Source organism: Alosa alosa, chromosome 9 (genome assembly GCF_017589495.1).
Source record: "Alosa alosa isolate M-15738 ecotype Scorff River chromosome 9, AALO_Geno_1.1, whole genome shotgun sequence".
Classification (NCBI taxonomy): Eukaryota; Metazoa; Chordata; class Actinopteri; order Clupeiformes; family Clupeidae; genus Alosa; species Alosa alosa.
In genome coordinates, this window is record NC_063197.1 from 25,060,991 (window position 1) to 25,086,837 (window position 25,847).

General features: G+C 40.3%; 10 non-coding genes across 10 annotated transcripts; 7 read left to right on the plus strand and 3 right to left on the minus strand.

The window, feature by feature from the left end:
- Positions 1–6,008: 6,008 nt before the first annotated feature.
- On the minus strand, positions 6,009–6,079 carry trnag-gcc. The gene has a single exon. It is a non-coding gene; the product is annotated as a tRNA-Gly (tRNA).
- Positions 6,080–6,595: 516 nt separating this feature from the next.
- Positions 6,596–6,666, minus strand: trnag-gcc. Its single transcript has one exon. It is a non-coding gene; the product is annotated as a tRNA-Gly (tRNA).
- Positions 6,667–6,857: 191 nt separating this feature from the next.
- Positions 6,858–6,929, plus strand: trnad-guc. Its single transcript has one exon. It is a non-coding gene; the product is annotated as a tRNA-Asp (tRNA).
- Positions 6,930–7,081: 152 nt separating this feature from the next.
- On the minus strand, positions 7,082–7,154 carry trnav-cac. Its single transcript has one exon. It is a non-coding gene; the product is annotated as a tRNA-Val (tRNA).
- Positions 7,155–9,137: 1,983 nt separating this feature from the next.
- Positions 9,138–9,209, plus strand: trnad-guc. The gene has a single exon. It is a non-coding gene; the product is annotated as a tRNA-Asp (tRNA).
- Positions 9,210–10,043: 834 nt separating this feature from the next.
- On the plus strand, positions 10,044–10,115 carry trnad-guc. The gene has a single exon. It is a non-coding gene; the product is annotated as a tRNA-Asp (tRNA).
- Positions 10,116–10,623: 508 nt separating this feature from the next.
- trnad-guc lies at positions 10,624–10,695 on the plus strand. The gene has a single exon. It is a non-coding gene; the product is annotated as a tRNA-Asp (tRNA).
- A 507-nt stretch (positions 10,696–11,202) lies between these two features.
- trnad-guc lies at positions 11,203–11,274 on the plus strand. Its single transcript has one exon. It is a non-coding gene; the product is annotated as a tRNA-Asp (tRNA).
- Positions 11,275–11,364: 90 nt separating this feature from the next.
- On the plus strand, positions 11,365–11,436 carry trnad-guc. Its single transcript has one exon. It is a non-coding gene; the product is annotated as a tRNA-Asp (tRNA).
- Positions 11,437–20,494: 9,058 nt separating this feature from the next.
- Positions 20,495–20,566, plus strand: trnad-guc. The gene has a single exon. It is a non-coding gene; the product is annotated as a tRNA-Asp (tRNA).
- The last annotated feature ends 5,281 nt before the right edge of the window (positions 20,567–25,847 follow it).

Genomic DNA, 25,847 nt, shown 5'->3' on the forward strand with positions numbered 1-25,847 from the left:
CACACACACAAATACCGGCAACGCAGTTTAACTTAAATATCGATAAGAATGCGCTCGCTACCGCGACATTTTGAACGGCTGATTTTTTTTAAAAAAAATAGCCTATTTAGTCTTTAATTTGTATCTCTTATAAACAGATTGATTGTAATTAAAAAGCAAAGAAGTAGGCTATCATCTGGGGGCACAATGAATACCCCCCACACACACACAACATTTACACTACGCAACAAAACCGCTCAGTTTCACCTACAAATGCCTTACTTTTCACCTCAAACCCCTTATTTAATAGCAAACATGACATATTACAGAACTGTTAATCATAGAACTGATTTTAATATTTACAGATATCTAGGCTATATTTAACATTTATTTTCTGTGTGGCCTGTTATGAAATCATGTATTGAACAATTTAAGCACATTAAGCTTTAAGAAACTCAAATAGTCTACATGCATGCTTAGCATTTTGTGATCATTAAGGCTACTTTGACAAACTCTTAGTCAGCTGATTCTAATATTTACAGATATCTGAAGCCCAAAGTTGGAGACATGCATTTATTTGTAACATTTATATTGTATTTGGCCTGTTATGAAAAACGCAGAATGTAACATGAATAAATTAAAGCCGTTTACCACAACAACTTGCGGCAAAGAATGGGTGAATTCGCATGCACTTTCTTTCTTGCCGTGTGCTGTCACATTCTCCACTGTCACTAAAAGACAGGCTAAATTAATTTGCGTTGTGAATGCTAAGCTTAATTTGACAGGCCATAGGCTAAATAAAAATCGCTAGTCGGATGCAAAGCAGAATATAAGAAAGGGCCACCAAGGCCAGAGACCCACAGTGGCCTGTGAACCTCCGATTTTCAAAGGGACATAACGGCCAACGCAAGGGACAACGACTTGGCCGCCGTAAAATTCCCACCCTGCTTATAAACAGTTAAGGAATGACCAATGTTAACAAACTAACTGGCTAGATCACCTTAGAAAGCTAACATGCACATTAACTAAAAAACAAACCTTATTCAAAACGAGAATAATACAAACACTAACACTACAGTTAAAGGTCTTTATTTAAACCAGCAACAAGAATCTATATTACATCTAGTAGCCTATAACCTTTATGGAAATATAGCTAAGCCCTCTCTACTTTAGTATGAAACAGCAAGTGATGCACACAGTGTGGTAGGGGTAGGGGAACACTGCTGCTCTGGTATTTATACTATCCAACCAGCAAATCAGCACCCTCGAAATTCAGACAGGACAAATTAGAAAAGTGTGATTGGCAGATTCAATAGCTGTCAATTAAAATCGACCAATAAGGTGGGGCAGAAGAAATATTTGGGGGGGCATTGCCCCTCCCAGCCCTATTCTAGATCCGGCCATAGACCTCTGAAGTTCGCCTACAAAAAAGAACCAAAACGGCCATCTTTGCCCATATAAGGAGATCCGGTTGTTAATTGAACCTAACTACCTATGGCAAGTTGCATTGCAAGTTAGCTCTGGAGTAGCATAAATCTAAGTGTGCCGCCTTCACGTACCGGAGATCACAGTATCCACTCGAAGGCAGAGGACAAAAGTGTGTTCAGGAAAACGTCTGCATTTCAGACTGTTTCATCCCCGCAAGAGTTTAACAGGTGCGATAATTCAAAATCCCCATGTTATTTTCCCATAGGAAAAATCGGCAGATACCGGATGTCAAAGATGGCAGCTTTTTTGTAGGCGAACTTCAGAGGTCTATGCTAGCTGGTAGGCCTACGGGTAACTCGTTACACCCAACTCCGTTCATCACGAGCAAAGGTGGGGTGGTGTGTATGGTAGGACCCATCTGTTTCCCCCCCAGCTGTTTCCTGTCGAAAACTGGGCCTTTAGCTTGACAACTGCAACTGGTTACCTTGTTATGCAACAGTGCAGGACAGTTGTGATAGTTGTGTAGAAGGTTAAAGACATCATATTATGCTTGGGGGGAAATGGCTTTGCTGTGGAACAGCTGACACAGGGCTGCATGTAGGCCTACTGGGGCACCTAGCTTGATATGGTGAACCATCTCCTATATCACGCAGTAGAGGTTATTGATTCATTGGTATTGTGAGAGGCTATTGTAGAGGCTAGTAAAGGCTAATTCATTGGTATTGTGAGACATTACGGGCTCTATTTTAATGATCTGAAACGCAAGTATCTTTGCGCAAAACGCAAGTGGCTTTGTGGGCTTCTATCTCACATTCCCTTTAACAACAGGTGTGCTTGTTCCATGTTGGATTGCTATTATGATGGCAGATTTGTCAGGTGCAGCCAGGAGCGGTTCAGTTTGCTATTGATTTTTCTTTTTGACAAAATGTAAATACAGAAATGTCACAAAGACATAATTTCCGATGTTTTGAATCACTATGAATGCATGGTAATATTTTTGCAATGTTCTTCTGTCAGATAAGCTCTCCTCTCCCGTGCTGTTGCTTGGGCATTTGGGTTAAATGGCATCGGCATATGCAGTTCAACATCACGTCTCCTTAGGTCCTCTAATATTTCCTCATTCATGTCATCAACACGTCCATGATTCATGGAAATGTTGTGTACGCTAGGTTTATGCTTATTTTCCCACATCTTCACGGACACCACAATGATCCTCGTATTTTTCCTTGTAATTATGTATGATTTGCAGAAATGGGAACTGCTGCGTCCGTGTACTGTATATGAGAGGAGCAAAGTGTATGTGCTTTGTGCACACGCTACATTATGGCCAAGCAGGTGTACGGCCATATACACTGTGCTTACCATCAGGCAACTCAACAACGAGAGACCATTTCCTCTATATGTGTCTTCACACCAAGTTGACCTACTATAACTTCCCAACTCTGCACAGTATCCCATTAACTGCATGACAGTAGACTATTTACAATATTTTCTGTAAAGCAAAGTTTGTAAAGACATTATCAAAATCAACTTAATGCACAAACAACTTTTGTTTGAGCAGGAGAGAGAATAACGAGGCACAGACGCAGCAATTACAGAAATTGTAGGGTACTTGCTACTTTCTTTTACTATCTATGATTGCTGGTTATCAGCACACAATAAACTGATTTAAGCTAATTCACTAACTCAAGACTTCAAGGCCATCATGGATATAAAACGTTTTTGAAAACAATGAAAGGATGGAGGGAGAAAAGGATGGAGGCAGCTGAACCGCCCCCCAGGAGCGCAAGTTAATTTCCTTATTTAACGACCTGCGTCTGTGTGCATCTGTGGAGGGAAAATTCCGCTGAGCGCTCAATGCAAAATAGGAATGATACAAGCGCCAGTGTATAAAGTCAATTGCGCTACGTGCAAGATAGAGCCCTACATGTGCCAAGCAAGGTTTTTTCTCCTCTGGAGGGGTTTTAAAGGTGCCATGTGTAATGTCTGCCAAAAAAACAATTCATACTCCACATTCCATAAAAGATGGGGGCAGTATACCTCCAGAAAGTGAGTTGGTCTACCCTAGAGTAACAACCGAGAAACGTGTATTGCAGTTTGGCTGGCGGTTATGTTGCCCGCATACCGCCTCCCATGGCCGAAATTTATTATGACACCTGTCGGGCTGTGGCTAGTAATTTAGCATGCTAATTCAGGTTGATATCTCTGCAGCACTATACCTTGTCATTTTTTTAATGACATCATCACTCTTATTTCTTCTCATTCTTTTGATGCGTGTAGCTCATTTTTTGGATATTTTTACATCAATTCTTACACATGGCACCTTTAAGATTGCTTTCAGAGATGAGCATTGTAAGGCTCATTTCCATACAGGGACTCGGCCAACTACCCAGGTAAAAAGGGATAGGTACAGGAACGCTCCTCTATTCTTCTTTTCAATTGTTGTGTCTCCACTGCTTACAGGACCTATGCAATAGGGCTGCACAATTAATCTTAATAAAATCACTATCTAACCGCGGTGTGAAACATCATGGTTAATAAATCGCGAAGGCTCCCCTACACCGTGTTTCCTTGACACTCATAAAAACGTGCATGGTTTATATCAGTCAAACGTCTGAAGTCTGTATGCTGTATGGGACTATTTTGATCTCGACGAAACAGCACAACTTGACAGAACACCGGAAAAAGTTGCTGCCAAATGAGCTAATACCTCAAACTTGCGGCAACACCTGCAGGATCACCATCTAGCTTTACACGCCCAAATAAAGATAGCCTCATACAAAACAACTAAATCACCCAAAGTGAAAATATGTTAGTACAGAGTGGGGTTGTCACTTTACGTTCGAAAATCGATTGCACAATCGATTGGACCGACCAACACAAGTTTCAAAAAGTAAAACAGGGAATCGATTTTAAACAAATATGTACACTATTAATTTTAAACAAATTAAACAAATAAAAAAGATAGATGTAACAAAACTCACAAACAAGCAGAAAAAGAAAATAAACAATTCCGAAAGTGCAGTAGGCATTGCGAGAGCTAAAAAGAAAATTCCCACCAAAGTTACACACTGGCAACAGCTGTTTCAATTGGCTGCTGTGCTGCTGGTGTTTTGCCAAAAAATGGAGGACAAAGCGATCAACCTGTGCGACATGAGAGACGAGTGATAAGCCCTAATAATTTGAGGAGTTCGACATGGAAGCATTTAGGGTTTTGGGTAGATCAAACTATGGAGAAGGACAAAGCGGTATGCAAACTGTGCAGTCGTGAGTTCCTACGTAGGCAACATTTGTTTGACATTTCGAATCGTAAACACAGCTATGTTGAAGCCTGCAGTAATGTTTTTCACTGATGTTATAGCAATCCACTCTGCTTATTGTTTTTCGGGAATGTTGCACTCCTGTCTGTCATTGTGCACGAAACTTCACGCCAATAAATTATCAGAAATATTGCTGGCTTGTGCGACTTCAAGCGCCCTCTTTACGCTCGTCCTAATGCCTGTTAGTTGTCCGTGGATTGGCCTATATTTGGAGCTGAAAATGGAAACGTCTTTAGACATGGAAAATCGATTTTACAATCGATTCAATGAACACTTATGTCTCAAAAATCTAACAGGATTTTTTCACAAAAGTGACAGCCCTAGTGGCGAGTTATTAAAGTAATGCTAAGGGCGCTTTATCAACCGTCTCTGCTAATACATTAAATTAGGGGAATTCAAACGCATTACAATCAATGGCATAGCGGTTACCAGGGTTCCCACACCTTGGTTAAGATCAAATTCAAGGACCTTTCAAGGACTTTCCAGGCCCAATACCCTCAAATTCAAGGACCTAATGTGTCGATAAATTACATGCGGGAAACACGCAGAAATCATGCTGGCCGTGTAGTTCTAGCCAACGTAAATCAGGCAAACGCATATAATATCGACAGAAGTGGTGGCGAAATAATGGGAACATGTTAATAAGCGGACGGAATTCTATGGAATTTTTTCCTTTAAAAAGAAATTCAAGGACTTTCAAGGACCTCCATTTATTTATGTCTGTTTTCAAAAACTTTGAAGGGCCTAGAATTTTTTTTTCAGATTCACAAATTTTCAAGGATTTCAAGGACCCGTGGGAACCCTGGGTTACATCATGTTGTAGGTTAATATACTAGCTGTAAATTACCATCGTGCTACTTTTAGGAGTTTTGTAGACTAAGCCACATGTGATGCGTTTCAGTTATCAATAGCATTGTATTAAAAATGTTCTCAATTCAATTTCTATTTAGTCTATTCTTTTTACTAAGACTTCAAACAAACAGAGAAATATAAAATCAAATTACATCTAATTAAAATAAGCCTAATACATGTTGCAGAGGCTAATTTCCCATATTTCCATTATCTAATTCCAAAATAAATGTTGAAAGTCAGAAACGATACAAGAGAAATTTTAATGTAGCTGCGGCCCAATAGATATTAACAAAATAAGAACAAAATCATAGCATCACATCATAGCCTGGCCAGGGTCTGCATTAGACAATTTGAACCTTATAAATCCTGTTAGTAATGTTGTTCATACTAGATTTGCCAAGGTTCATTTACAGATAAAGAAAACAATGTTGCATTGGCCGGGAATCGAACCCGGGCCTCCCGCGTGGCAGGCGAGAATTCTACCACTGAACCACCAATGCATATGGAGCACTTGTCCATCCGCCATTTTAAAATGAATTCTTTCAAAGACTCTTCTTCGTTGTTTGGACAATTCACTCATGACTTCCAGTGGTATTGCTAGAGTTCATAAGCTCTCCAATTACGTGCATAAATACAGACCAATGCAATGGCTCTTAAGGGAATACATGGGAACGTCATTACATAATCACAACCTTAGGCTACCTATCTAGGTCCTCTTATGTCTGCATTAGAACATCTGAACCTTATAAATCTGTTTTCAAGTTTAGTATTGTTGGTAGTACTGGATTTGCCAGGGTTCATTTACAGATGCAGAGTAAAGAAATCAAATTAGATGAATAAATTTACCCCCTTCATAAACTTTTATTCATACTCAAAGATTTTCACATTTACAGTAGGATCTTATCTCTGACCACTTTCAAGCCATGAAATTTTAAATTACAACACCCTCCCTTTCACATCATGGGCAAGAGTACCAATAATTTAGTTATCCTGTGTCTGAGTAAAGAAAACAGTGTTGCATTGGCCGGGAATCGAACCCGGGCCTCCCGCGTGGCAGGCGAGAATTCTACCACTGAACCACCAATGCTTATGCAGACAATTCATGCATGTTTACAAAAAACATCAAGTAGCATTTAAGTAATAATGCAGAACACTGATGCAAAACTACATTTTCACTGAATCAATTATGAATAATCACTTATGAAAAGATACTCCTCGGGCCTCAGAAAAACCCAATTCAACAGATTAAATTATATGTTTTTCTCCTCAAAAAATCACTCCTCGTTAGTATAGTGGTGAGTATCCCCGCCTGTCACGCGGGAGACCGGGGTTCGATTCCCCGACGGGGAGATAATTCTTTTTAAAAGGGTGAGGTGCAGCAGTCTACAGCTGTCATCCTTCACCTCCCAATCCCCTACATCTTTAGTTGGTTTGCAAGACTGAAAATTATAGTTTCAAAAAGTAAAAAACAATGAAAAAATAATGAATGAAATAACAAATAATGTTTCCGCCCGGTTTCGAACCGGGGACCTTTCGCGTGTGAGGCGAACGTGATAACCACTACACTACGGAAACGATACATAAACATGAAAATAAACCATATAAAATGGCTTACATGGCCTGTACTAAGCCAATGTTTTCATTCAGCAGGGAGATTATTGTGATCCACTTTTGCACAAACAAACTGACCTATAGTAACCTTATACATGGATTTCTATGCAACATCACGAAAACATGCGTGCGCAACTAAGAGGCAGAAAGCACCACAGAACAGCATAGAGCAGTGCTGTCCATGAAAAGAATAAAATGAGTTTTTGTGCTGAAAACTGCACCAATTCGAAATAACAATGGTTAGAGAATGTTCAATATGTTCAATATCCCTAACGGAATGCATATCTTCGCCAAAAATGACAAAATACGATGTTATATTAATAATGCAAATGAATGGCAAACTCTGAAATATAGCCTGAAATGAGATGTTATTATCATTGAGACAACAGGGGTATACAAAAAATTCCAATTGTAGCTTACAGCAGACGACTATTTAGGTTAAGTTTATAACGTTGTGGACGGCCACCTAGCGTCTTCTGCCCCACGGCTGCGCGCGCATCGAGTTCTGTAAACGGGAAACCCATGTATAGCCAGTGGCCTAACAACTACACACCGGGCCCAGGTGCAACACTGTGCCAACGGGCCCTATACCCTCATCGTTTACAGCTTTTTTAGGCTTGACTTCAAAAGATCACAGATCAAAATATGTGCCAACAGAGCCAGCTCTCAGGGCTGTCCAATCACATGGTGCAAACTGCATGAAGTAGCATATTCCATTACTATGATATGTCTAGGGAGTATGGACACATACTCAGACAGACAAAACAAATTACAATTTGTTGTTTACAAATTGTAATTTGTTACATTACCTCTCACATCATGGGCAAGAGTACTAATAATTGAGTTATTGGCAAGAGTAAAGTAAAAGGAATTAAAATCTATGAGAACCATTTAGTCTCAATTTCAATCTCTCTAGGTCATAGGCTGTCTTTAATTAGTAATTGGGAAAAGTTTACAAACAAACAAACAGTCAGTGCGTGTGGGGCACAGGATGGCAGACCACCTCAACAACATGAGCTTATAACCAGATTTTGGAAATTAGCTAGAGGACCGAGAAGAGCAGCCGCATGCAAATAGAGCTTGGGATGCACCCAAAGTGTAGTTGTCTGCATAATTGTGTATTCTTATGCTAAAAAGGTTTCTGCTCTGGTGCAGGTTTCCACCTGGAGACAGGAAAGCCAAACGACAGCCATCAATTATTGAATGGGCCACAGGACGAGTTCTGGGGCAAAACAGTCATGGGCAGACAGCCATCGAAACTTAATTATCACTTGCATTGTTAAAAGGAGCCCTTATTCAAACAGAAGGACAAAAGGCTCAACCTAATTTACACAAAGGGTCGTCTTACCCATAAAGAAATTGAAGCCAACCCCTTTCTCTATATACATACTCATACTTCTTGCTAATTGCTAATACTTTTACAGTAGCCTACGTCCCAACATGCTATAATATTCCTATAAAATTACTATAATATTTTTGTCTCAAAATACTAGAAGACTCCTACAGTTGTTTTTCGTAAGGAGTCATACAATTGTGAGGCTGCAAAAAAATGTGTGTTTGGTGTCATTCATTTTCTGCATGGCACTGTCTATTGGCTCGTCTACAGGAGCACCCGCCATGCGACCTTAGCAAATCTCTTTGCAGCTCTTTAATGCTGCCATGATCACCAGTGTTGTGGCCTCCCATGCCACCATGGTTCCTTTTACAACTTCCGGTAAGTGGCTTGCGTTTAACAACTCAGTGACCGACTCAAGCACTGCCTACCCTGCCCAACCCAGACTTCACGTATAAAGACAAACAACCACAAACTTATCTAACAGGCAGTATGAATAAAGTCTACTTTTAAGAACCTGTGACCTTACAGAGGGGGGAAAATCCCTTTTCTTTTATATTTGACATTTCCACAAGCTGAGAAAAAAAACTGTTTTTTTCATAGCATGTAACTACTCCTCGTTAGTATAGTGGTGAGTATCCCCGCCTGTCACGCGGGAGACCGGGGTTCAATTCCCCGACGGGGAGTCAATTCTTTTACAACTTGAACAAGCACTCTCCAGCAACAAAGCCTACCGAGCTTATGAATAATTTATATAAATACAATAGAACGACGGGAGACATCCATTTTGAAAACATGCTTGAACACTACATTCTACTAAGATGAGTAGAAAATGGCAGTATAAAACAAACAATCACAGACTGACTCTAAAATCAGCAGGAATTAAGTCACGGGCAGACAGCCATCGAAACTCAATTATCACCTGCATTGTTAGAAGGAGCCCTTATTCAAGCAGAAGGACAAAAGACCCAACCAGATAATTCACACAAAGGGTCTTCTTACCCATAAAGAAAGTGAAGCCAACCCCTTTCTCTAGAGGGTGTACATACTCATTCATGCACTCAGACATGAACCCTGTAAGACACCATTTTGAAAAAGCTGCCATCTTTGCCCATAAAAGGAGATCCGGGTGTTAACTGAGGCTAACTATCTATGGCAAGTTGCACTGCGTCTTAACATACCAAAGATCAGTATCCAATCAAAAGCAGACAACAAAGGTCTGTTGACAGACTGTTAACAGAGTATATCTACAGCTCTCATTTACTGTTATGGGCGCAGCAATCTTGGAATTTCGAACTCAGGGTACTCCCACCACGGTTCTTTTGCAACCTCCGGTAAGTGGCTTAGGCATACAACTCGTGACCGACTCAAGCACTGCCTACTCTGCCGACCCAGACTGCACATATAAAGACAAACAACCACAAACGTAGCTAACAGGCAGTATGAAGAAAGTCTACTTTGAAGAACGTGCAACCTTACAGAGGGGAAAAAATGCCTTTTTTTTCATTGAGTGTACATACTCCTCGTTAGTATAGTGGTCAGTATCCCCGCCTGTCACGCGGGAGACCGGGGTTCAATTCCCCGACGGGGAGTCAATTTTTTTACAACTTGCACAAGCACTCTCCAGCAACAAGGCCTCCGAGCTTATGAATAATTTATATAAATACAATAGAACGACGGGAGACATCCATTTTGAAAACACACTTGAACACTACAAAACTGATATCTAACAAAGTGTTATTAATCTTATAGTAAGTGAAAAGAATGTAGTTGGTATTGTTTTTAGCCCCAAAAAAATGAATATTCCCAGACTTTCCATGTCTGGAATATAGACTCTCCAAAATTCCATGATATTCCAGAAATTCCATGACCCATGGCAGCCCTGTGACCTTCTCCACTTTTGAATTAAGTCATAAATGTGTGAAGATGAGTAGAAAATGCAGTATAAAAAATAAACAATCACAGACTGGCTCTAATCAGCATGAATTAAGTCCAACTCACAAAACACTTCACAGAGAGAAAGAGACTGCAGTTCTTTCCCCTTTGGCATTTCCACAAGCTGAGAAAAAAAAATGCTGTTTTTTTTTTCAGAATAATCACTCCTCGTTAGTATAGTGGTGAGTATCCCCGCCTGTCACGCGGGAGACCGGGGTTCGATTCCCCGACGGGGAGATAAGCCTTTTGAAGCTTTAAATAATTTTCATTTAAACCATCCATTAACTGACCGACTGGGTTTGAGATAGATCACGGTAATTAGTAAGAAGAAAAAGGAAAAAAGCTAGTTTCTTTGTTCTGCGAGCTAAGAAATGTCAGTCAATTTTTGTAAAGAATTTTTAACCTGGTTTTAACCAGATTTAGTTTTTTAAAGTTTATGCAAATCAGTGCATATTTAATTAGATAATGCCTAATTTTCACATTTAAACATTAAATTAAGGAAAAAAAAATTCTCTATTAATGTCCGTTATCAACTGACTAAATTTTTACCCTTATTCACCTGTTGTGTCTTGCTTTACCTGACTGACCAGGTTTATGAATTGAGATAGATGGATGTAATCAGCATGAATGAAATCCAACTGGCAAAACATGTGACTTCATAAAGAGTACAAACCTAGAGTTCCTTGGCACATTCAGCCAGTCGAGAAATTAAAACTCCATTTTTTTTTACAGCGAAATATGTACTCCTCGTTAGTATAGTGGTGAGTATCCCCGCCTGTCACGCGGGAGACCGGGGTTCGATTCCCCGACGGGGAGACACAATTTTTGAAACTTTAAACATACATGAACTGTCAAACCAGGTTTATGACTGAGTTATAAGCTCACAGAGCAAAGCTATATACATACTCCTCGTTAGTATAGTGGTGAGTATCCCCGCCTGTCACGCGGGAGACCGGGGTTCAATTCCCCGACGGGGAGTCAATTCTTTTGAGTTAATTCTTTTAAGTTGAACAAGCACTCTCCAGCAACAAGGCCTACCGATTTTATGAATAATTTATATAAATGTGTAGAATGACATAAAAATGTTAAGTTCCATCATATCTTGAGTAAAGAAGTCCTCTACTGCTTATATCTGCTCATGCAGTATGGGCCCTATTCTTCTTATTGCGCACCCCAAGCTGGCTGTACTTCCATTGACCTGTTTAAAGTTTAGAAGATTTGCAGAAGATATAATAGGACTAGATCATGTTCCAAATGGAAATACAAGTCTGTCTGCATCTCAACACAAAGTTTAGGACCTGATGCAGCCGCACGAAGGACAACAGCAGACTGTAGCAAGGAGTAAAAAGAAAAGGCAAATTGATATTCCACCCACAACCTGATCACATCAGTCATCCTCTCCCCACGGAAAGGTGGAAAAATTACTCTAAATGCCAACACTACATGCCACATGAGAAGTTTCTCAAAATGTTCATTACGTTCAATTACTGGACTCTGGCGCCACCTTCAGTATTTCAGTGCTCCCGTTTTTTTGAAAATCCACTCGATATATATTTCTTTTGCAGATTATCAAATCTTGCTAATAATAATTTCTAATAATTTCAATTCAAAAATATTATATTCATTGATAGTGATATGAATCTTACCCCAAAAATCCTTCAGATTACTAACTTGTAACACTCTGATGAAGGAGATGTTTTTTTGACCACATTGAAGCACCACTTGAAAAGCGATATTTCTGGGAAATTATATGTAATTCTAGTATTAACCAACCTTGTTAATAGCATTTACTACCATACTAAGACTATAATAATATGAAATTCCTGAAAATGTGCCATAGTGCAGTTGCAGGTCTTCACCCCAATTACAAGTGAATTAAGGACATCTTGAGCAACAGGAGGCAACATGTGCAGTTGACTCACTAATCACCAGCTCCATAAGGTTGTGTACCCTCACGGTATCTTAACTCTCTGTGCACCAGTGAATGCACCAGCCAACCCTCCAACAAGCTGGTTAGGCATGTTGATGACAACAGACCTAGGCCTCATCAAGGACAATGTTGACCCAGCCTGAGTCTCATCTATGATACAGTAACCAAGTAGGTGGAGTTATTCAAATTCTTTAGTTGCACCTTTGGCAACAACATGAAATAGAGGAGAAATGCACTATGATCAAGACACCATATCAAAAGATTTATGCATAAGTATATATACACTTTTGATCCCATGAGGGAAATTTGGTCTCTGCATTTATCCCAATCCATGAACTAGTGAAACACACTCAGTACACAGTGAACACACAGTGAGGCAAAGCACACACTAATCCTGATGCAGTGAGCTGCCTGCTAAAACAGCGGCGCTCAGGGAGCAGTGAGGGGTTAGGTGCCTTGCTCAAGGGCACTTCAGCCGCTTCCTACTGGTCGGGGTTCAAACCGGCAACCCTCCGGTTACAAGTCCGAAGCGCTAACCAGTTGGTCATGGCTGCCCCAAAATATGCACACCATATTTTATGAACAGAAAGAACTCATAAAAAGTTTTGGAACTGCAGTGTACATCAGGGTTCTGCTTGTCCATTTCAGTTCAGCCTTCAACACAATCATCCAAGACCATCTCCATGCCAAGCTTCAGCAGTTGCAGTTGCCCCATCCTATGTGGAAGTACATTACAGACTTCCTGACCAATAGGAAGCAGCAGGTGCAGCTGCCCCCCTCACCATCAGCTCCATAAGGTTGTGTACCCTCACGGTATCTTAACTCTCTGTGCACCAGTGAATGCAAATCCAGCCACCCCTCCAACAAGCTGGTTAGGCATGCTGATGAAACAACAGACCTAGGACTCATCAAGGACAATGATGACCCAGCTTGAGTCTACTGTGTCACAGCCAACATCACGGTACACAGAGAACAACCTGAAGCTTCACAGGAATAAAATGGTGGAGATGGTCAAGGAGTTTGACAACAACCTTATCTTACAAAACTCATCTATGATACAGTAACCAAGGAGGTGGAGTTATTCAAATTCTTTAGTTGCACCTTTGACAACAGCATGAAATAGAAGAGAAATGCACTATGATCAAGACACCACATCAAAAGATTTAAGTATATAATATATACGCTTTTGATCCCTGCATTTATCCCAATCTGTGAATTAGTGAAACACACTCAGCACACAGTGAACACACAGTGAGGTGAAGCACACACTAATCCCGACGCAGTGAGCTGCCTGCTACAACAGTGGCACTCAGGGAGCAGTGAGGGGTTAGGTGCCTTGCTTAAGGGCACTTCAGCCGCTTCCTACTGGTCGGGGTTCGAACCAGCAACCCTCCGGTTACAAGTCCGAAGCGCTAACCAGTAGGCCACGGCTGCCCCAAAACATGCACACCAAATGTTATGAACAGAAAGAACTCATAACAAGTTTTGGAACTGCAGTGTGCATCAGGGTTCTGCTTGTCCATTTCAGTTCAGCCTTCAACACAATCATCCAAGACCATCTCCATGCCAAGCTTCAGCAGTTGCAGTTGCCCCATCCTATGTGGAAGTACATTACGGACTTCCTGACCAATAGGAAGCAGCAGGTGCAGCTGCCCCCCTCACCACCAGCTCCATAAGGTTGTGTACCCTCACGGTATCTGAACTCTCTGTGCACCAGTGAATGCACATCGAGCCAACCCTTCAAAAAAGCTGGTTAGGCACGCTGATCACACAACAGACCTAGGCCTCATCAAGGACAATGATGACCCAGCTTGAGTCTACTGTGTCACAGCCAACATCACGGTACACAGAGAACAACCTGAAGCTTAACAGGAACAAAATGGTGGAGATGGTCAAGGAGTCCAGACACACTCACTCTCTTATCTCCCAATACTCATTTATGATACAGTAACCAAGGAGGTGGAGTTATTCAAATTCTTTAGTTGCACCTTTGGCAACAACATGAAATAGAAGAGAAATGCACCATGATCAAGACACCACAACAAAAGATTTAAGTATATAATATATATACGCTTTTGATCCCTGCATTTATCCCAATCTGTGAATTAGTGAAACACACTCAGCACACAGTGAACACACAGTGAGGCGAAGCACACACTAATCCCGACGCAGTGAGCTGCCTGCTACAACAGTGGCGCTCGGGGAGCAGTGAGGGGTTAGGTGCCTTGCTTAAGGGCACTTCAGCCGCTTCCTACTGGTCGGGGTTCAAACCGGCAACCCTCCGGTTACAAGTCCGAAGCGCTAACCAGTAGGTCATGGCTGCCCCAAAATATGCACACCATATTTTATGAACAGAAAGAACTCATAAAATGTTTTGGAACTGCAGTGTACATCAGGGTTCTGCTTGTCCATTTCAGTTCAGCCTTCAACACAATCATCCAAGACCATCTCCATGCCAAGCTTCAGCAGTTGCAGTTGCCCCATCCTATGTGGAAGTACATTACGGACTTCCTGACCAATAGGAAGCAGCAGGTGCAGCTGCCCCCCTCACCACCAGCTCCATAAGGTTGTGTACCCTCACGGTATCTTAACTCTCTGTGCACCAGTGAATGCACCAGCCAACCCTCCAACAAGCTGGTTAGGCATGCTGATGACACAACAGACCTAGGCCTCATCAAGGACAATGATGACCCAGCTTGAGTCTACTGTGTCACAGCCAACATCACGGTACACAGAGAACAACCTGAAGCTTAACAGGAACAAAATGGTGGAGATGGTCAAGGAGTCCGGACATACTCACTCCCTTATCTTACAATACTCATCTATGATACAGTAACCAAGGAGGTGGAGTTATTCAAATTCTTTAGTTGCACCTTTGACAACAGCATGAAATAGAAGAGAAATGCACTATGATCAAGACACCACAACAAAAGATTTAAGTATATAATATATATACGCTTTTGATCCCTGCATTTATCCCAATCTGTGAATTAGTGAAACACACTCAGCACACAGTGAACACACAGTGAGGCTAAGCACACACTAATCCCACGCAGTGAGCTGCCTGCTACAACAGTGGCGCCGGGAGCAGTGAGGGGTTAGGTGCCTTGCTTAAGGGCACTTCAGCCGCTTCCTACTGGTCGGGGTTCAAACCGGCAACCCTCCGGTTACAAGTCCGAAGCGCTAACCAGTAGGTCATGGCTGCCCCAAAATATGCACACCATATTTTATGAACAGAAAGAACTCATAAAATGTTTTGGAACTGCAGTGTACATCAGGGTTCTGCTTGTCCATTTCAGTTCAGCCTTCAACACAATCATCCAAGACCATCTCCATGCCAAGCTTCAGCAGTTGCAGTTGCCCCATCCTATGTGGAAGTACATTACGGACTTCCTGACCAATAGGAAGCAGCAGGTGCAGCTGCCCCCCTCACCACCAGCTCCATAAGGTTGTGTACCCTCACGGTATCTTAACTCTCTGTGCACCAGTGAATGCACCAGCCAACCCTCCAACAAGCTGGTTAGGCATGCTGATGACACAACAGACCTAGGCCTCATCAAGGACAATGATGACCCAGCTTGAGTCTACTGTGTCACAGCCAACATCACGGTACACAGAGAACAACCTGAAGCTTCACAGGAATAAAATGGTGGAGATGGTCAAGGAGTCCGGACATACTCACTCCCTTATCTTACAATACTCATCTATGATACAGTAACCAAGGAGGTGGAGTTATTCAAGTTCTCGAGTTGCACCTTACTAAACAACATATAATTGAGAAAAAGAAAATCCACTATCACATAATTTTTTTTTAATTTTCCTGCAATTTCGTAACTTTGGAACTGCAGTGTATATCAGGGTTCTGCTTGTCCAAATCAGTTCAGCCTTCACCACAATCAGCCAAGACCATCTCCATGCCAAGTTTTAGCAGTTGCATTTTCCTGTAATTTCATCACTTTGGAACTGCAGTGTACATCGGGGTTCTGCTTGTCCAAATCAGTTCATCCTCAAACATCCTCCTCAATCAACTTCAAAATCAGTATCATATGATTCCCTATTGTGTATGTTTTGTACATAGGCCTTCAGTGTAATGTAAAAAAGTGTAAAAAAGAAAACCCCTCCCAATGTGAAAACATCTTTTGAAGGAAAACATCATTCAGTAATAGCTGATAATAAGTAATATTCTGCCTAAGCAATATCCACCCCTTCAAATTGCTCACCTACTCAAGATAAATATGCAATGTGTCTTAATTGTGTACACTGTTAGGATTTGCTTCACAAATTGCAGGTGCATGTGAAGGCATACAGTAGCCTGCCCTACAGAATGCATTGGTGACAGCAGTGGTAGTTGCTGTAGGAATTGCTGGGTGTCACACTAATGTGTGCGTGGAGAGGCCGTGGTGAGAATTTTTTCTATATCCTTTGTTTATTTTTTTAGTTCTTAGCATACTCTTTTGTCCAAAGCGACTTATGAGGACATCAATTAATTAAATAATTAATTACATTTACATGAAATAGTTATAGCAGTCAGCCTAAATGATTAACCCTTATGTGCCCGGCCGTTCTAATTTCGTTACAATTTTATCGCTGACCAATCGTCTAATATCTCAGCTGTCCAATCACTGATTTTATTTCTGAAATATTCCCCGTAATGCTGACAACATAAGTTTCAATTTATTATGATGGGTTAAGGGGTTTATGGTATGAAATGTTTTGGATACTTGAAGATGAGTCATGAAAAAATAAGTCTTACTTCAGTCTGTTCATTTAAAGAGGACAGCTGGACGCCACCTGCACATCGTTGGAGTTTACCTTGACTGGAAACCACACAGCTGGATAAACTGAGGTAATATATGTTTTACATCAGTTCTAGTTATGGTTTATCTTAATTTGTAGTCCTAAAATCACGTTATTTGACAGTAAAATGCTTTCTCATCAGCATCAACATTATGGCATAGCGGGGGCTAGTGCATTGTCATGTAAACTAAAGTAGCTAGCTGCATTACTCTGAACTGCTTGCAATATTCTCATTTGCTTTTGATGTCAGTTAATTTTATTTGACAATTTCATTTAAATACCTGTTAGTATATAACCTGTAAGTAAGTTTGTTTTCTAGTACCAATATGCTTGTTAGGTAAACATTATATTGGCAAGTTATGTATAGCATACCAAAGCTGAATAAATTCCTTGTGCGCCGCGTTTCTAAGTTGCGTTACCTTCTCTGACATGAAATAAGCTGAGCGATACTTTTACTCCTCTCAATATGTAGTTATAGAAAACAAGATGTGAAATCACAGATTCTGTCAGAAATGTAATTAACTTATTGCCTTTCCTCAGGTTGTTACCTGTAGTGCAGTCTGTAGTGAACTATTTTAACTTGCTAACCTCTGTGTACATGACAAACATCAGAGGTGCTTGTCTGAACATGCAGGCATATGTGGGCGTTTTTGGGTGGTAACCAGGCAGTTACCAGGTATGCCAAAAAGAAAGAAAGCACAGCTTTTATTGCAATTCATGCTTATTCACTTCTGGGTCCTTGGCTATGAATTTGCTAACTCTAGCGGACTATTTGACGTCTTTAGAACACTAAACATATCGGAGCTGTCAAATGTTGAATTACTCCAGTCTAGATTTCTTGACGTTAACCACTCCCATGATGTATTGCTAGTGTCTATCCAAATTAATAGGCTAAACTCTTATGATGATTATGTGAAATATCTACATGAATTATCTTCAAATGATTGCAATCAATTGCAACTAGTAATAATAGTGTCATGCTTGATCACTGATATATATCCCATTGATATCACAATGGGATTGCTTGGACTTACACCAGCTGGATAACTTACAGCTGGATAACACTAGCTGTGAACAATAAATTCCACCAGTTACTGATCATAAGGCTACTGATATCAGCTTTCCATGATGTTGAGACTTACATCAAAATGTATATTTTTTGTCAGCAAAAAATAAAGCAAAAGTAAACTCACAAAAATTATAAATATGGCCAGTAAAATCATACTGAACCCCCAGAGGCAGCTGGTGGAACTGCACACAACACGCACTAAGAGGAAAGCCCTACAGATAGTCCAGGATCCTTTTCATCCACTACATCACACTTTTAGGGCTGAAACGATTCATCGAGTTACTCGAATAACTCGATTACAAAAATAACTTGAGGCAAAAACCCTGCCTCGAAGCTTCGTTAAATTCCTATGACGCGCACTATACACGCAGGGATTTGATTGTACCACACGGACCGTTGTTCAGGAAGCACACCACTAGCGCGTGAATTGTGATACATTCTGAATTTAGCTGGCGCGATGGCGGAGTCAAGATGTCCATAAATGGCAGAGAATGTCTAACGTTTTCAAGTAAAGTTTTGGGATCTTTACATAGGCCTACTCAAAAAGGAAAAGAACACAAGCATCTGAACCGAAAACATCCACTCCATGCTGTTTCACCAAGCGTCAATAAAGTAGGCTATCTAGCCTATCTGCGTAGCCTATAGCCTACAATGATGTTGGCTGATTTTAATCACATACTGTATTTGTAGCGATGTCGTGATATACCGGTAATGTTTAGCTTTGATGTTTTTAAGTAGTAAGCTTAAGAACCCCTTCTTATACACACATGCATGCACCCTCATCCACACGCGTGCACACACACACACACACAGATTGCTAGGTTACCATAGCAAATAGGCTCACCCCAGAAATAATTTTTTAGTAGCCTAATGGTAAAATTATTTGTTAGTAGCCTATTGGTAGGCTATTTTTTAGTAGCCTAATGGTACATTTTTTTGTTAGTAGCCTAATGGCAAATGCTGCAGGTGTAGAAATCTACATATACCAGACATTTACTTTGATGTCAGGTCTAGATTACAGCATGAAACTTGTTGTGCATATTAATACATTACATTGCTTTCCCTCTTCTCCCTCCCAGCACTTCACAACATAGTATGGACAGCTTTGTTCGCCCAGCTAAGTCATGCACAAGAGGCTGCAATTTTACAGAGCGCATTTTGAACATTATTTAATTGTTGGCCACACTAAATGGGTAAATTGCAATAAATGGGCTTAGTTTTGGAGCCAAATGTTGGAGTTAGAATAAATACCTCTGTGCTAATTGCTTGATCATTTTACAGCCATGTCATTTTCGTTATGCATTATTTGTTTTGGTTGTTTAAAAATGCAAACAAAAATGTATCCGATTAATCGATCGATAAAGTGCTAGATTAATCGATTACAAAAAGAATCGATAGCTGCAGCCCTACACACTTTTGAAAGACTCCCTTCAGGAAGAAGATATAGTATACCATCATCTATTATTTTGCTAAATCAATATAATCTATGAGTTTTATGATTAACTGATTAACTTATATTATTTACTGCTTTTTTATTGACATCACATTTCACATTTCCATGTCTCCATATGTTGTACCTGCTGTGTAGACTTGCTTGTGTACAAGGATACAAGGAAGTTTATTGTCACATGCATATAGTTACTAGATGTAAGAAATGCAGTGAAATTATGTCTGGTGTCAGCCTATATGTGCATTTATGGGGGCAGTGTGCTGTAAGTATGTTGGGGATGTGTGTTGGAGAAGCTTCCTGATGAAATAATGTGCTGTGTATGTAGGGGAGAGGGGGGCTGCAAGTATGGTGAAGGGACTTACTATTGCAAGCAGAGTACTGTATGTATGATGTATGCGAGTGATGACAGTGAAGATGTGTGTGTGGGCGGGAGGGGAGTGGAGCAGTGACTATATGTGTGTGCTATATGTTGTACCTGCTGTATAGTCTTTGTGTGTGTTTGCATTATGTTGTTGTTGTTGTACCTGCTGTGTAGTCTTTGTTTGTGTCTGCTTTATGTTGTACCTGTTGTGAAGTCTTGCTTGTGTGTGTTACATGTTTGTGGGGCCAAAGATGAATTTCCACAGTAGTGGACAATAAAGACCTCTAATCTAATCTTTACTTCTACTGTACTTCTGCTACTTCTTCTGTGTGGACCACTAACCAAGACATTAGTTTCAGCACTATTGCAGAAGTATTTATTGCCAATACTGACATAAAATGTCACATGTCCATGAGGTCACCATGGCAATCCTCGTTAGTATAGTGGTGAGTATCCCCGCCTGTCACGCGGGAGACCGGGGTTCGATTCCCCGACGGGGAGGCCAAAACTTTTTCTTTTAAGATTTTTTAACAAATATTTAATCTTACTCAGTCAAAATTATTTTAATTCAGATAATAAGTAATGACAATTCATCTATTATAAATATATATATATATATATATGCATGGTGCAGTTCTTACAGCAGATGGCGCCCTTGAGGTGTCAGCAAAATCTCTCGTCACCAACTCCAGCAGGCACTTTCTGAAAGTTCTGGAAAGGGAAGCTTTTCAACATAAAGAAACAATGAAATTAATACCAGTTGACAACACAGCATCCATCTTCAGTGACAAGCAATATTGGGTTTACCTACATGTTGTTTAATTTTTATTAAGTAAAAAATAACCACAAAGCTGACCTATCCCAGATAGCCTTTACATTTGGCCTGGATCCGTTTTAAGCCCCTTGTCTCCATTTCTAGCTCAGAGGCATTTTCTGATTGTGAACCAGATCCGTGCCAGATAGAGGTTTCAGCTTAAACATTCTTACTGCCATCAGTTCAGTATTTATATCGTTTTACAGATCTGGCCCAGATCACTTTTCCGATAGGTAACCGAAAGACATTAGCTGTGTCCGACACTGATTTGGTCCAGATCTGCAATCTGAATCTGAGCCGATACTGTTTTCACATTTCACATAGGCTACACTGGTGTGGCCCGAATCTGTGATACATGTCTGAGCCGATTGTATTTAAAAAAGGGCTAAAAACTGCTCTGGCCCATATCTGCAAAACGGATTTGAGCCACACTGTTTTGACAGAGGTTACCTGATGTGGACCACATCCAAAATACTTTTCTCAAACTGTGTGAAGAACTTCGTGGAATAAACTTTTTCAAAGCAACATGGTTACCTGTCTGCATATATATTTTGTTCTATCTAGAGCATGAGATAAATCCATTGTCATTAATCTGAGCAATATTATCAGTGTTTAAAATCAGTGTTTATTCTATGTGTTTATTCTAATTTACTGTCTATAACTTAAATGTGGAAGTGAAATGCTGTATGCTTTGTAGGCAGCAAGTTAAGGCTGTTATTTGCGCACCACAGGAGTCGGTGTTAGCCGTTTGATAGCATATACAAATATGAGTGTTGCACAGAATAGACCTAATTATAGGATAACCGAATCCACTTTTTAATATCATGGCATATATTTGCGCTAATATGCTGAATTTCAAAAGGTAGTCTTAGCTTTATGCCGTTATAGCGCTGAGAATTGCAGGCACACATTCATGAAAATGACATGCAACATTGTGAGCTTAATTTTACACCTTGACCGACCATTTAAACACTCGCTTTAATTGTATGCTGCCAGCTAGCCATCATCTAACAGTGTCACTGTCACTGATGCCACAACCTGCAGCTTATGTAGATCTCTAACCGCCTGGTTAGCAGAAGAAAAACCTTGACGATCCTTACAGCCCTCTGCTAATGCAATGAGGCGGGCCATGGCCAGAGCTAAGGGGACCGGGCACTATCCTATGGCAATTCAAACCATGTTCTGTATAATATAGGCTATTTGACGTGCGCGAATTCCGAGACTGCCGACAGTTCGGGTCAGTTGAAAGTTAGTGCCATCAATGTAAACTATACATTGCCTAAAACTCGGGTCACAACCTGCCTGTTATCAGGCTTTATGTGTAATTAAAATATCATGCTGCTGTATTTTCAGAGACCCCCACAGATATTTGAGTTTTCTGCTTTCATGGGAGCCAGACCTCTCTCTATGGGAGCTCTATGGGAACTCCCATCTAACCCTAGTGGGGAGATGAATGAAGTAGTCTACTTTTACTGGGAAGTAGGCCTACGAGGATAAACAACATATTCCGTACCTTTTCATTGATTCAATTCTTCCAGTTTTGACGTCTTCATAAAAAACAGCATACAACAACAATAATGCCTTCTGTTTATTCATTTTTTTATTATTAGGCTATTATAATTAGGCTACAGCATTCCATCAACTAATGCACAAACCGTTATAGAAGTAGGCCTAGGCCTAATTAAAAGGATGGGCCAATCTTCATGTTGAGCAAATGCAATATATGCCTGCCTATTTTGTCGTCATGTAGGCCTAGAACTGATCCAAATTTCTCATTCAACCTAATCTGTAATGACATCTGTGTTTTCCCACCAGCTGTAGTGCGCAAATGCACATTGACTGCAAAGTCGACGGAGGCAGAAATGTGGAGGTATGCCATACGGTGGTTTGACCTTTCAGCAGATAGAGGAGGGCGCCAGGAGAGACTGGCACGTCAGCAGCAGCAGCAACAGCAGCCACAGCAGCAGCAAGATCACCCACCGAGTGAAGCCGATCCTGGTCTACAACGCAATACACCGGATTTTGTTAATAGGCCAGTCAATCTAGCCCAAAAAGACAAAATATTTGCAACAGAATGCCTCATAGTTTTTATTGGTCCTAATACCCTCCTGAATCATATACTAAAAGTCTTCCGCCAAAGATGGAGTGGAACATATATTTTTTTTTTAGATTAAAAGGCCAAAGTTGTGCCCAACACTCTAAGTAATTGGGAAAAAAAATTAATTAATAGCTATCGATATGAAACTTCCCCAGTTGATTAGTGACATCATACCAAAGATAAAATGTATTACAAGTTTTTGAGATTTTATGTTTATATATGCAAATTAGGCATTTATTCATAAAATGTACCATAAAACTACCCTGGAAATCCAGAGTTCTCGCGAGAGCACAATTTGAATTGTGCCCGCAAGATACTCTGGCCACGAGCAATGATCCAAATTTCTTCTATCTCTCGAGTGAGAGGGACCAATCAAATCGGTGTAGGCGGGACAAAGGCGAGCTACACTGATGACTGACACTGATCTGATGAATTGTTGTGATTGGTCGTAGCGTTATCCAACTGCGTGCAGTGAGAGTTTCAAATGCATGCTTGGTGCCGCCCCTCGAATTGGGCGATTTTCATTACTCGTGGCCAGACCTTTAATCTGAAAGATTCCAGGGTCTGGTTTACCAGGCTACCATAAAACCACACAATCTGAAAATTGTATTGTTTCATTCTTGACACATTAGCTAAAAGAAAAAAATAAAGAAGGAACTGTGGCTATGTTTCTATATCATCCCATACATTAGAAAATACTATTTTTTGAGTCATCAAAAAATATGTTCGTCATGTTTTTGGTATAAAAGGTTTTTAGCCAAAACACACACACACACACACACACACACACACACACACACACGGCTATAATTCCTGATCTGATGGGAGTTTGACATTGGAAGCTTTGTTGTTGAAACTTGAAACAAAAGGTATGTTAGACATTTCTTTATTTCTATCAAACATTATCAACTAGGCTTCTGTTTGGTTGACTATAGGCTGACAGGTTCAACTTTCAGCATCTTTACTCCTGTTAGCTGATATTCAGTCCCTAATACGGTGTTCATTTTAGGACATCCTCAGACTCAGGTGTCAGACTCAGAAAAACATCGGTTATCTTCAGACAAAATTGCCTCAGCGTCAGAAAAATCTGCCTCAGCCAGAAAACCTCTGTCATCTTCAGACAAAAACTGCATCAGGTGTCAGACCAGAAAAACATCTGTCATTTTCAGACAAAACTGCCTCAGCTTCAGAAAAACTTCTGTCATCTTCAGACAAAACTGCCTCAGCGTAAGAAAAACCTCTGTCATCCTCAGATAAAACTGCTTCAAACCAAACTGCCTCAGAAAAACATCTCTAAGGAGTCAGGTCTCAGAAAAAACGCTGTCAGAAAAAGTGGAGTCAGGTCTCAGAAAATCAGGTCTCAGAAAAAACGCTGTCAGAAAAAGTGGAGTCAGGTCTCAGAAAAAACGCTGTCAGAAAAAGTGGAGTCAGGTCTCAGAAAATCAGGTCTCAGAAAAGTATTAAGTATTAAATAAAGACAAATGTGCTATGCCATGATGTAATACCATATAATACCATTATAAAACGTTAGCAGTTGTCATTGTCATTGCACAACAATAATAGACAGACATAAAGATAGACAGGTACTTGAAATGTAATCCCCAGGGGACAATAACTGCAGCGTTGTTGAATTCATTTGATATGAGATGTTATCTTAACTTATTTAGAGAAATGTGCCTTGTTGTTGGTACCTGCTATTTCATGTATTATCATAATGGTATTATATGGTATTACATCATGACATAGCACATTTGTCTTTATGGGGGTTTGGGAATAATGATGTGATGATAATGATGCAGGTTTCTTACTGGTAGGTAGTGTACAACTGGGAAACGGTTAGCAAAAGTAAGAAATAATGGTCCAGGTGTCGTTCTGGACTTTCGTGGTGGAAAAATGTTTAACCCACTTTTCCCTAGCTCATTGAATGTACCGTAATCCTACGAAAAACAAATAATTTAGCTGTATGTAGTACATAGCTTACTCCGGTATGTGCCTTACAGCAGCTGCTAATGTTACTAGCGAAGTGAGGTTAGCTAAGTTACATCCATGGATTTCCTACAATGTGTATACCACTGGATCACTTTCTACCTTTACTTATAATTTCTACATCTAACCAAGCACCAAATATAACATGCCAGTGACCAGGCTTGGAATTTCACCATTCTGGGGGAAAGGCCACTTGGCCTTCAGTTGGGCATATTTGGTGGGGGGCACAAAGGCCACATGGGCACCAAGGCCAAAGTTAACTAATTTTATGAATAAATGCCTAATTTGCATATATAAACATAAAATCTCAAGGCTATAAAAATGATTAAAGTTGTATTTAGCCTATTCACTGCAGTAGACCTGCATCATTGTATGAAACATTACAAAAACATGAAACATGACATATTACATATAACTGTAAATCATCTGATCATCTAATAAAAACAGATATCTAGGCTATATATAACATTTATTTTATATTTGGCCTGCTATGAAATCATGTATTGAACAATTTAAATTTAAGCACAGCTCATCTTTAAGAAACTCAAATAGCCTAGATGCATGCTTAGCATTTTGTGATCAGGCTACTTTCATAAACTCTTAGTCAGTCAGTCCTCTGATTTACCAATATCTAGGCGATATTTGTAACATTTATTTTGTATTTGGCCCGTTATGAAATCATGTGGAACAATTTAAACACATTGTAAAACTTAAAGCCCAAATTTGGAGACATCAATGCATGTCGAAATTTACTGCAAATTCAAAACTGGATTGCTCTGGAACGGCTAACTGTACAGGGGACTGCTTTACACCTTTATGTTCCGTAAGGTCTGCTGTTTATTCTGATATGTGGTTTGTCATGTGTTAAAAGAAGGGTTCGTAAA